A 12630-nucleotide genomic window follows, 5' to 3' on the forward strand; every position below is an offset into this window, starting at 1 on the left:
GCGTAACAACGTCATATAATTTTTGGAATTTTTTACAATCAGGAAAAATAATGCGGAAAATAATACCGCGACAAGTTGAAAGATATCTCCTCCGTGCTATTTGAGCACAAGCAGCTCGTTGGTAGTCGGATACAAAATCGAGCACGGTATATTGAAGATCAGGCAAGGTTCGATGAAGGCTGCTGGGAGCAAGGGCTGGATATAGCGACGCGGTAGTACGCCACGTTGGCGGTGAATGGTCCTTGCCATAATTTAGCCGGCGAGGTTTAATAAGGCATGCCGTAGCTCAAGCCTGCTCCGGGCGAAGTGTCAATATGTCCGGGCCGCTGAGTGATATACTTCCGGTCTTCTTCGCGAAATTGAAGAGTCTCCTAGGGACCGCCGGCGAGCCGGAGTCGAGTCTCTCGCCTCTCGCCTCGCCTTCAAATTGTCACCTATCACCTTTCAAAGTAGGGACTAGGCTCGCTTGCGCTTCCCCTGCTTCTCGCCCCCCTCGTCTCGTCGAGTCGATCCGCGCCAGGGATACGGACAACGCGATCGGGCTAACGACTTTGAAACTCCATTAGTCCTCCCGGACTGGCGCCGTACATGTCCCCGTAATCGTCCTACGGCCACCGTTAATTCGGTCCCCACGACCGATCAAATATTTTATTTTAATTGATACCGGCAGGATAAGTCGATTTACGAGGTGCCCTTTAAACGGATACTTTTACACCTCATCTGAGATCGAGTATCCGTTGACTTGAAAAAAATGACGTGAAAATATTGCGAAAGTCTTCCTTCTTTATTTTTAATTAAAGATTATTTCTATCTCCTCGAAAGATTACCTCCGTATACTATATTTTTTATCAGATTTTTAAAGAATTAACTAGTTTTCTAATGCACGATTTTTATTCCAAGTTTTATATAATCATACTTTTTCTGGTAGATTAAGATGTCGAATTAATTAAACATTATTTTAATTATAATCTAAAAATCTAAATGAATTCTCTCGCACGAGAGAAAGATTACTCCGTTTTAAAGGGACGTTCTCTGAAAAAACACGCTTCGCTTAATGCACGTGCGAGCACCTCGGCGTTTTTATTAGGTCTTATGTAGAACATCCTTTTTCGAGGCTGAAAATAAACCCGTTGCGTAAGATAACGAAAGTTCAGTGGACCACCGTGTATGTCGGCGGACTTGTCGGGAGGTATAAATCTTGTATTAACCGAGGCATAAATAGATGGAAGGCGCGCGGAAGTGTTCGGAGTTAACGTGCGCCCGCTATGGCCTCATGATAAAAACAATGAACCGGCTAATGCGCATAGCGTAATAGTGTAGTACGAGGCGCGAAACAAAGGGCGGCTTGTCAGCGGCTAGTTTGAAATTCAACCGCATCGTATGCACGGATTTGGGAATATGAGAATGGCGCGTAAGCCGCCCGTGAAACCGCAGCGAGACCGAGGTACGCGGCACAAAAGCAAGGAAGACCCGCGAGATCTTACGTTTTCCGGGAAACAGAGAAGACGGTGAAACGATTTAAGCTTTGTACGCGAAAGAAGTATTAATTTCTCTCTCTCTCGTCGACCGTCGCCCGGCGATGTAAAATTTAAATTCTAGTTACTTTGCAAATTGATATCGTTTTTCCATGAGGCAACGTTCAAATTTATTGAACTTTCTAAGGGAGGTAAACCATTCTCATTCGTTATAGAGATATTAATTTTCAAAAATACGTAACCTTTGAAATTTTTATTTGGGACGAGGCCATTTCACAAGCTGTTTCGCGATTAATTTCGCAACGGCATTTCGATAAATTGCCAATAAAAATGTAAAGCAAACGCGTAGCTCCGCCGTAAAAGGAATTAATCTATGCAATTGAAAGCTGCGCGGTTGATAAAAGTAATGGTATAGATACGCGTGTATCTTTTACAAGCGGTTATGATCATGACAACTAAATTTATTGCTCGTAACGGTACGATTATCGCGTCATAAAGGCGCACAAAGGACTCCGATACTCCTGACAGCTCCATGCGTGAGCTAAATCGCAACTGCGTATGCAAGTCCATATGGAACCCATCTGTTCTCATCAAGCAGCGTATCTGCATTTGTATTCGCTCAAAACACCGGCTGACCATGCCGAGCGGCCGGCGCGGTGCGGCCCGGCCGGCTCTGAATCATCGATAACTCGCGTTTCTCTTCAGAGAGCGGAGGCTGCCGCGCCGCGCCGCGCCGCGCCGCGCCGTGCCGTTTCTCTCTCCGTAGGCAGCTTCTGTCCGCCGCTGTTCTTCTGTCGGTGACGGCTTATGCAATGTCGGAAACTGATCGAATTCATTGGGGCGCGTAATAATGTTTCGTTAGGTCGAGTAAGTTCGTTTACTCTGGCCTATATCTATCCGCGCGAGCGACGGCGGCTCGTATCGATTGGTTCGCTTTTACTTGCATCCGAGCGCGCCGACGGTCTTTGTCACTTCCCCTTTGTCCCCGCGTTATTCTAAAGTCATTATTATGAGACTGCAATTTCGATTTAATCGTTAAATTAGATTGAATTAAAATCGGTGCTCTCTCTCTCTCTCTCTCTCTCTCTCTCTCTCTCTCTCTCTCTCTCTCTCTCTCTCTCTCTCTCTCTCTCTCTCTCTCTCTCTCTCTTTCTCTCTCTTTCTTTTTCGTTAAATTGCAAACAATAGTAGGCGTCGCGACTTCAACATTTAGTTTGTTGCGCTACTCTGCTTCCTACTCTTCGTACGCTTTGTTTTAATATTAATTTATATGAGAATATCCATGTTCCTCTTTAGTACACAATTTGCCTGTATATATATTTTTATTTTTATATGTTATTCATATTTAAAGTATCAAGGCTTCTAGAATATATAAGAGAACATAATATATACATGGTACTTTTTATTACCGTTAAATTTTACGCGATAGAATTACGAGATATATAATTCACCCGTTAAATTTTGCGAACGACGTTACTATCACTTTCGAGAATAGTACGGAACTTCACCTTTTTTCAAGAATGTTTAATAAGAAGCTACGACCGAGAAAGGAAACGCCGACTCCGAGATGTTCTCGCACGCGATGTCTCACAAGAGTTGCCAGGTAGGTTCTTTAGCAGAGCTTTCCAGGTTTAATACGATCCTGCAGGAACCTCTCTCTGGAGACTTTCATTAGGGAGATTTACAGGAGACTGCGAAGAAGCCTATTGGGCTCTCTCTCTCTTCTCTCTCCCTTTCCCTTTTCCTAACTCTCTCTCTCTTCTTCGCTCCCGGTAAATCACACGTCGTAAACGGCGCGGAATTTGTGCCAGTTATAAAAGCAAAATTGATATAGTTAGCGCGCTAGTCAGTTTTTTATATTTTCCTTCCTTTCTTCTGTTAAATTATTCTATCCCCAAAAATTTCGTATCGCGTTATGCGGCAAGTGATATCATTTTTGCGAATCTTGCGTCGATATAATTATATTCGCTATTATTGGCAAACGAATCTGTATCGTCGTAACTCATATCTCATGAACAATGAGCTTCCATAAAAGAAATGTGTGGTGATTTTATACGTTATTAGTAACAAAATTAAACGTTTGTTTTTTTTTTCCAAAAATAGTGCACTAAGTATTATCGTAATTGAAGAGATCACTTTAAGTACAAATGCACGGCTTAGGACTATTGAAGCTCACTGAGCTCGCTCATAGCTTATTCCGATTTCAATTCCCGAGTTAGCGCGAAGCCTGGAAATAAACGTGTATACGACACGGGGTCTCGGGAAAAGACTTCTCGGCGTTCCGTACTTCGTAACGTAAGCGCAAACGCCTCTGCTGAAGGCGACGCTGAAGGTGCGCACCGACGACGACGATGAGACGAGGGTGCGAGAGCAGACGAGAGATAGGGCGCGCCGACATATTTATTTGATGGGGTCTGATACCCTAATCGATTTTCAATATTCCATACGGGTATTCCGTAGGGCGCTAGCGTTGCCGGCAGCTCCGCTTGTGTCCCGGAGTCTATACATAGTCATGCCACGGCGGAATGCACGCGCACGTTGGCAAACGCGTGCGCTACTTGCCCGCCCTGTGTAACCGAGGACAACGAAATGATATATTCGCGAGGATTGAAATTATGGTGTTACGCCGCGATAACAGCCCTCCTCGGCTAGATTACGTACGAAGGGCGCGGTGCAATTATATGCCCTGCCACGTGCGGAGCGAATTGGGCAAGGCGAGCGGCTGAAAGAGACCGTAGAAAAAGAAAGAGAGAGGGAGTAGGTGATTCGAAAGGAAGGGAAAGGAACTCGTGCCTCTCTCTTTGAAGTTGAATACCTAATCTTCGAGATAAAAAAAAAAAGAACGAACTTCATCTCTTCATCTCTTTAACGTCTCCCCTTTAGTTTCTCTAATCCGAATCTCGTTTTTTATTTAATTTATAAGTATTCTTTAATTTAATTTAATTTAAAATCGACGATCGATTTTATCATACTACGTGAATGCATCGTTATTGTCATCCTCGTTGGGACGTGGCCTTTTATTATTCCGTTCGTGGATTTTGTTTCTGTATCGCGCCGTGTCGTTCGTTCTAAAAATCACATAACTCCGCGAACGTTACGGGATTTCCGATTCTCTCTTTAAACTTCGAGCGAGAGTTTAAAAATTCCGTGACCGGCGCACACGCATGAATCTCCGCGCAATACCTATATAATTCCGCGGTACATAATACTTTTATTGGTCGCTTTTACGACGGGCTCTCGTCTACCTTTCGCCCTTGCAATTTTATTATCTGAAGAACGGCGACGTTTCTCCGATTACCTGGAGTAGAGACGATCGATTCTGAATTTCATGAGTTGCCCCCGTTACAGCACGCGCGAAACCACGAAGATACAAGCGCTTTTTGTCTGCGAATCTGCGATGTATAACGTGAATTCAGCCGTATGCACTTCCGATAAAGCTATAGACCGCTCCGACGTTACGCAAGTTCCTCTGGATACACGAAAAATATTCTTATCATTTTCGTAAAGAAAAAAATTTGCTTTCCGTTAAAGAATTTGCATGTGAAATATTTCTCCACAGCTTTAATCTCTCGTTTGATCGAAATTAGGTCGCAAGTCAATGCTGGTAAGTTACTAAAGAGACATTGTTTTCCTCTCTCGCGTTATTATAAGAAAATTCTAAGAAATGTGTAAAAAGTCGAAGGAAATATCAACGTGGGAATAAAATGCACGGAAACATAATAGCAGTATCTCGAACAAAGGTATATTGTTTTCCGTCCGTTACCAGGGAGAAATTAGAGGAAAAAGCACGCGGCCTGAAAGAAAATGCCAGCGCGATCCCTCGGATATAAAATGCTCGACGTAATAACTTCTCGACGACTACGTTAATGCCGAGACGGTTTGGCGGATAAGCCGCGTGCCCCATTAATAATCTATTTAAACGGGCTAAGCGAAAACGCGCGACGACGTTATCGGAATACATAATCCCGTCCCCTTAACTCTTGTTCCCGAAACGCAGAAACGCAGCAGTAAATGCAAAGTAGACACGTGCGCACTTCCGGTATTCGCTCCGCCGCGCCGCCCGCATATGTCTAATGTAGCGATCACGCGCACCGCGGAGCCGTGCCGTGCCGTGCGTGTCAGACCGGCATTGTAAACAGCTTAAAATAGCGTTGACGTTCTTCTCCGTTTAAGCGTTCCGCTCAAAAATGCCTCGCGCGATTTTCGCGGCTTCTCATCGTCTTCGCTCGCTCTTCTTCGTCGATTCGACAAATTTTCGACATCGGTGCGGCGAGCAACCGCATGCTTTTTGTCCTTCTCTCTTCCTCCCCGACGACGAGGACGACAACGACGACGACGACGACGACGGCTCCAGGCATTTCTTCCTCTTCTTGCCTCTCGGCTTGGTCGTGCTGGTCGTTTTACTGTCGCTCGTAACAAGAGTAATAGCACCCGTGCTCGTTGTCTGAGCGCCATACAGTCCTGCGGATTGTTAACCCCGGTGAACTTATTTTTACACAATTTCGTGCCAGCACCGCTTAAGACGCTCGTAACGCGCGTAGAGCCAAGGACGAGTTCACTTTTCGTGCGATGGCTTCAAGAGCTTTTTGTATATCATCAGTATCTTGCCGTAAATAAACTTTGACGAAGAATGGCGAGCGAGAGAGCGTTTAGCTATGACGGAAATGTCTAGCGAAAGTTGATCGAAAATTAAAAACCGTTTTCATATTCGAAGAATCCGTCGTTAAAATTGAAGTTAAAATTTCTATAGTGACAGGCATTAAAATGTCACTTTCGTACACGTGATTTAAATTCTGATGCAAAAGAGGATTTCTAAATGAAAAATGCAGAATACGACGGATTTCCTTAAGTTAAAGCTGCCTCAGATTTGTAATTGCTATATTCAAGTTTAATTAAATTTAATAACATTTTGCTTTGCAATAAATCCTCGCGGCAACTATTATAAACTGCTAAGTTTCTCGCAATTCTGTTGCAATGCGTTGCATCGCGTCGCGATTAGTATTTCGAGAGAGAAAAATAGATAAATAGAGAGAGAAAGAGAGAGAGAGAGAGAGAGAGAGAGAGAGAGAACGGTAGCATCTCAAGTATGCGGAAATGTACATAGATAACAGAAATAAATTAAGTTCATAAACTGCCAGCAAGGCAAAAAATGATCCAGACGTGTATCTAAAAATACTTTATATTCAGATCGTTCCTTGTCGCAATAAACGAGTTTGTGAGTGCATCCGGATATAATATACAGATAATTGCGTATATTAAAATTAAATCCAGTATTATCGGTTGCGAAATCTAATTCCTCTTTTATATACTGACATTTTATTAGAAATTAACAGAAATTACAGTAAGGAAGATTAATTTATAAAAGTCATATCGTTCGCTTTAATTGGTAATTCGCAAGATAAGAAATATTATAAGCGTGAATACAGTTAATTAAACTCATCTTACATGATCTAATTAAAGGTTTTTAATCAAGGATAGACGTATTTCTCGGAGATGCGACTTTTCCAGAAGAACGCGAGACTTTCTAGAATTTTTTTAAAAATACGCAGTGGCAAATATTTGCGTCTGTGTGTAATTTTCTTTCTTTATCAGTGAAATTAAAAACTGAGCGCGTTTTTCACGAAATTGCGAGAGAAGACGTTTCGCGAGTTGTGTTATCCGACGTGGCGGAGAGATTCAGCATCGCGCTCCGGTCTAAGGTCAGAAGTTTTGATCTCGCGACGCGCTCAATCACGCCGCTTATCCGACAAATTGCGTTTCTCCGCGGGCATGCACATCAGAGTCGCGAGACATCGGCGCAAAACTCGGCGCAATATCTTCTCCGCCGAGTCGTTTCCCAGCATCTCTCTCCGACGCGAGCGCTCCGGTTATACCGGTGCGGTGAGACGTATCCCAGGGCCGGGAGCAGGAGAGAGAATACGACCATCTAAAACCGCCGGATTTTCTCGTAAAAACCGCCCTTAAAGGCGGGTCCCGGTGGCATTAGCGAAATGTCGGTAAGAGCTGCGACAGCGTACGACGGCCGCCACCTCCCGGTTTAATGTCAATCCTCAAATGTCACGTAACCATCCACCACTCGGCTGTGTCCTTATCGTCTGCGAGCTCCCAGGGGGACTCTCGCGGGAATAACGTTTCGACACGGCACATTGTGCCTCTCTATCCCCTTACTCTCCCCCTCCCCCCCTACTCCTTCCCAACCTCGCGACCCGGAAAACTTTCGGTTTCCTTCGGTAGCTCGTTATTCCCCGGGCGCAACACTCCGCCACTAATTGGATATGTATTATATTTGCTCGTTCGTCTTGCATATAGGACAATATAGGACAATATAGGACAAACGGTATCGTTCTCGCGCTAACATGGCCGGCGGCCACTTATTATTTGTATGCGGCATACGGCAGTTTATCTTTTCATCGAACAATATTTCTGACAGTCTCGGGCAACTGAAATATATTGTGTTGTTAAATCACGATTTTCGGCTATCTCTCCGCTACCCTTCGCAAAATTGCGGAGTTACTCCGATAAAACAAATCGAACGTTATACGAGTTTAGTAAAAGTGTGATAAGAGAATTGCGCGATTTATCATTTTCCATCTATTAAGGCAAATTTTACATATCGATAACAGGCTGATTTTCTTAATTTAGACCAGGAAAGTCAACGTTCCCTGGATTGACTTACACATCAAGAGAAACGTTACAGTTAAACTCCGCAAATTGAAACGTTATTAAGTCACGCCGCAATGCTGTGGAAATTACGTTAAAAAGATTTCGGCGCTTTATACCGCGCGATGGAATAACGCGCAGAATGCATCGTTTCGAAACGCAATATCAACAGTGCAATCAATGTTAATGCATACGTGTATACGCATAACTTCCTCCGAAATTCCGCTAATAACGACAGGCATTTTCAAAATTACCACTCGCGCTTACCGGGGCATTACCGGCGTGCGCTGCATATCGCTTGTACATTTGCGCTGCAACACCGCCCTTTTCTATTTATGTATACATCGCCGTACGGGAATAGCTTTCTGATTCTCACGTGTACGCAATCTGGCGAACCTATTGCAGCTGGAAAGTTATATTTGTCCGCAATTGGTGCTGCGCTGCGCCCGCGCGCCCCGTAAACCCGCCTCCACTTGTTTTTTAAACACACACGGACTCTCGCTCGGAAACTAACATCTGCTTTTTATATCGCTTCGGCGATCTCGCGTGATGCATCGTCATTGATTCAAAGTTTCCGAGAGAAGAGGAAATATCGTCACTGCTTATCGTTTCTGGAAAAAAAAGAATATCTAGATCTTACGAAGGAATCGTGAAGCTTGGTGAGTTAGTTGACTGACTATAAACTTTCAAAAGATTTTACTGTTGAATCAGTATTTTCTTTGGCACTGCTATATATATCTCTTTTTTTTTTTCTCTCTCTCTCTCTCTCTCTCTTTTTCAAACGTGTGGTCCTGATTAAAAGTAGCATTTCCTTTCTTGTGTCAGCTGCAGTCCGTATATAAATGCGCGTAAAGCACATATTGTGGGTATAGGCAGTTTATTTAGTAAGGAAGATATGAAAATCCGTGCAAGTGACGATTCGGATGCGAATCGAATAAACAGTTTCTCTGGATATGACAGCTTATGCATGCGCACGTGCAACTGCGAACGCGTCCGCGTATACGCGTACACGCACAACCGTGTGTAATTGAAACGCCGAGAATGATGTAGAGACATCGCTATATACCGCATACAGGAATAACCGTACTTCTGCAGGGAAAATGATTTTACAAATGTGTCTAACGTATGATAAATAAACAGAGCAGTACGAAACGATAACGGATTAAGTTCATATAATTTTCATAATTTATTATAAAACTGTATTATAATTAATTTATTATAATGAATTTATATTATAATTAATTTATTATAATTCACAATTGTTCTGTAATTGTAACAAGTATTTTGAACAGAAATAAAAGTTGACCTTATAAATAAAATTGTAGTCCGATAATACCGATAATAATTACCTTCTTTTCTTCTTAATCATTAAGACAAATAATTTTCTCTCGTAATTCTTATAATAAAAGTTCTCAATTAATCTTTTTTCAAGCGCTGATTGCTCGAGGAGACCTTTCTTTTATTACACTGTGAAGTTTGCCTCGGCAAAAGTAGTTCAATATGATGGCGGATCGTGGCTTACGGGACACCGCTATGCGCGTCGAAGTTTCCGCCGCTTATCTGCGGAGGAAAGCGATGCCATGGAACGCGGTTAGCCGCAGACTCGATACGCACATTCAACGACTCCGAACTGCAATTACTAGTAACCATCTTCGCGCGGCGGCCTCGCATAGTTATACCGCCGTTATGCGAAATTTCCGGTTAATCCGACGACTTTCGCGAACGATCGCGGCGGATGTTACACGCCGCGAGAACCTCGCTCAGCCAACAAGATTGAAATTATTGCATTTCGTACGGGGCGCTTTATCGCGATTTACAACGGCGGGTAGTCAAGAGAAAGAGAATGGAATCAGGTGTCGCAATAAAGCGCCACGAGACATTTCATTATTAATACCATAGAGCTAGATTTACACGGCCTTTACCTGCCTATAGGATATTTATGAGCTTTTATTTTCGAGTCTTATTGACTGCGTCAGTCGGATAGCGTTGTCACTTCTTTGACTTACTGTGAAAAAATACTTCATGTTAAATATAATCGCGTACGATTTATCTTGAGCTTAAAAAATCGATAGATTGTAGATAATGTGTAGATTGTTGGAAAATATATAAGTACCGTTGTTTCTGTCAAAACCGTGTGGAGAACCGTTGAATTGAGTGATATTACGAAATCTCGACAGGCGGAAATCCCGAGGAACGATGTTTCGATGATAAATCACACGGTCGCAACCCCCGGCTGTTGAGCGCGAAATAGCCCGGCATAAAACAGCGTTCGGCAATGATTTTCAGGCACGCTCGCGAAAGCCGTCGCGGTAGCCGTCACGGCCAGATGGATTTATCAAAAGCAAAACATTATATGCGCAACCAGTCCGCCATCAAAACATTTCGATTCGAGATGGATTTAGCCGGCGTTTCACAAGCGAAGTCTAAATCGGGAGCCGATTGACGCACGGCCAAAATTTTATCCGCTTTCTGAGTTCCGCGCGGCCCAGTGCGGCGCGGCGCGGCGCGTCGCGTCGCGATGCCCTGCGTCGTGATCGATTTTCCGAAGCCGAAAACCTAGTTTTCGTATCGACAATTCTCCCGAGAGAGAGTATTATTCCCGGTAAAGATAGATGGTGAAGCTCGGAAGACGAGGGAGAGATGTATGTATACGCCTATACATAGGGCTGGTGATGACCGTCAGGCATCCTGCCCGAGGCGTATTGCTGTAGTGACACTCTTTCCTCGTCCTTTCTACATTTTATCCAATTTGTTTCGTCATTATCCAACAAATGTTGAACAGTATTTGTTGGATAATTTTTAAACATTCGATTTGAAGACTATTGATATCTGAGAATTTTAGATTGAAAAAGTATATTTCAAAAATAACATGATTATCTAAAAAAATAAATAGTAACCTAAAATGAAAGAAAAGTACTATTATAGATCAGTAGATCACACATCGTCCCCCATATTCGAAGAATTTATTTTAAATTGTTGGAAATCGTTGGACCTTCTACCCGCATGTAATTTATCTCGTATATCTGAAATTTATCGTTTCTAGAATTTTGGTACGACTATCTCGGTTAAAGTCCTGCTTCTGTACAGGACGTTACAGGAACGACTAGCCCGGTTACGGTCGCTGGCCCGAAGAAATACGACGACCGCATCCGTCGAAAAACGTTGTTAATGTCCCCCATCCTTTATCCCGCCGGCGGTAATTTATGGCGGGCTAATTGAAGCGCGCTTCAGTGTTAATGATGCGGATTTTACATCACACGAAACATTATCGACTACTGAATGGTGGATTTTATTCTCTCTTGAGTTGTGATTAATGTGGAGTGTCATTTAAAATACGGTTTAGCGTTTATTGGAAAGCTCTCAGCTTTGCTGGAAATATTGCAAAATACAATCGTAATCAAAAAAGTATTGAAAGAACACTTGCACGTGTTAAAAGGCGATCGAAAAAAAATTTCGGAGATGCTCAAGCTCAACGAAAATGTGATTAAAAGTTTAATAAAGTTTATCGAGTTTAGCGAAACATTATTCTTGCAGGAATAAAAAGAGAAAAGAGAGAATCCGAGAAAACTATCTTAAAATTGCCTAAAAACCAGACAATCTAAACATAGTGCTGCTGTTACATGCACACGATTTCAGCGAGATTGCCTTCAAGATAAAAGATTCAAAAGCAAGGAGGAAGACAAATAAATAATAGATGGGAAATTACGACGAAGGGAATCGCGGTAAAGCCTGCCAACTTTCCGTAAGACTTATGGATACACTGGTTTCGATACTGGAATACCATCGTCGTACCAGATGTCGGTGCCCAAACGCGAAGTTTCATACTAACAGCGAAAAAGAAAAGCCAAGTAAGAAGCTCAAGACATCTCCTCTTTATCTTAAAGAGAATTTTCAAAGACAATTCGCCTAAAGATACGACGACCACGCGATTCTATATCCATTATATATTTCCATACATTCGTTCGCGGTTACAAAGAGCATGTTCCCATCTTTCAATTTTTGTCCTCTGTTTTTTTGTTATATTTTTAACAATTCTGAGCAGTTTGTTATTACATAATCAGTAACTGCATTATCCGACACGCAAAATTACGTAATCTCCTTCATGGAATAAAAGATAAAATAATTATTAACCACATGTGTTAGGCTTAAAATAATAGACTTATTCCAATATATCTTTGTAAAATGTATTTTCTCTTGGATCAATATTGGTACCAGCAGAGTTTGTACGAATATTCGTCCTGCCTCGCGTGATGGACCCCGGCTGGAAGTGCAAGTATTACGCGGGGATAAGTTTCTCGCCGTCACGTCGCATGCGCGGGGTTTTTCCGCCGTGCAATTTTAGAGTTAATTAAAACGAAATCCAATTGAAATATTTATGCGGGCGGGGAAAGGATATACTGCGCCGGGGAGGAAAGTGTTTATTACGGCGCGTCGGCCGAGTTCTCTACCGTCGCGGTCGTAGGAGAGGAGAAGCGTGTAAGCCGCGTACGGTATT

At 42.9% G+C, this 12630-nt stretch overlaps 1 long non-coding RNA gene across 2 annotated transcripts in view; it reads left to right on the forward strand.

The window, feature by feature from the left end:
* The window catches only part of LOC112451691, a 130599-nt gene that overhangs the window by 61391 nt on the left and 56578 nt on the right, over positions 1 to 12630 (forward strand). The window lies entirely within an intron of this gene.

The sequence above is a fragment of the Temnothorax curvispinosus genome, unplaced genomic scaffold (genome assembly GCF_003070985.1).
Source record: "Temnothorax curvispinosus isolate PA1 unplaced genomic scaffold, ASM307098v1 QBEX01000258.1, whole genome shotgun sequence".
NCBI classification, from domain to species: domain Eukaryota; kingdom Metazoa; phylum Arthropoda; class Insecta; order Hymenoptera; family Formicidae; genus Temnothorax; species Temnothorax curvispinosus.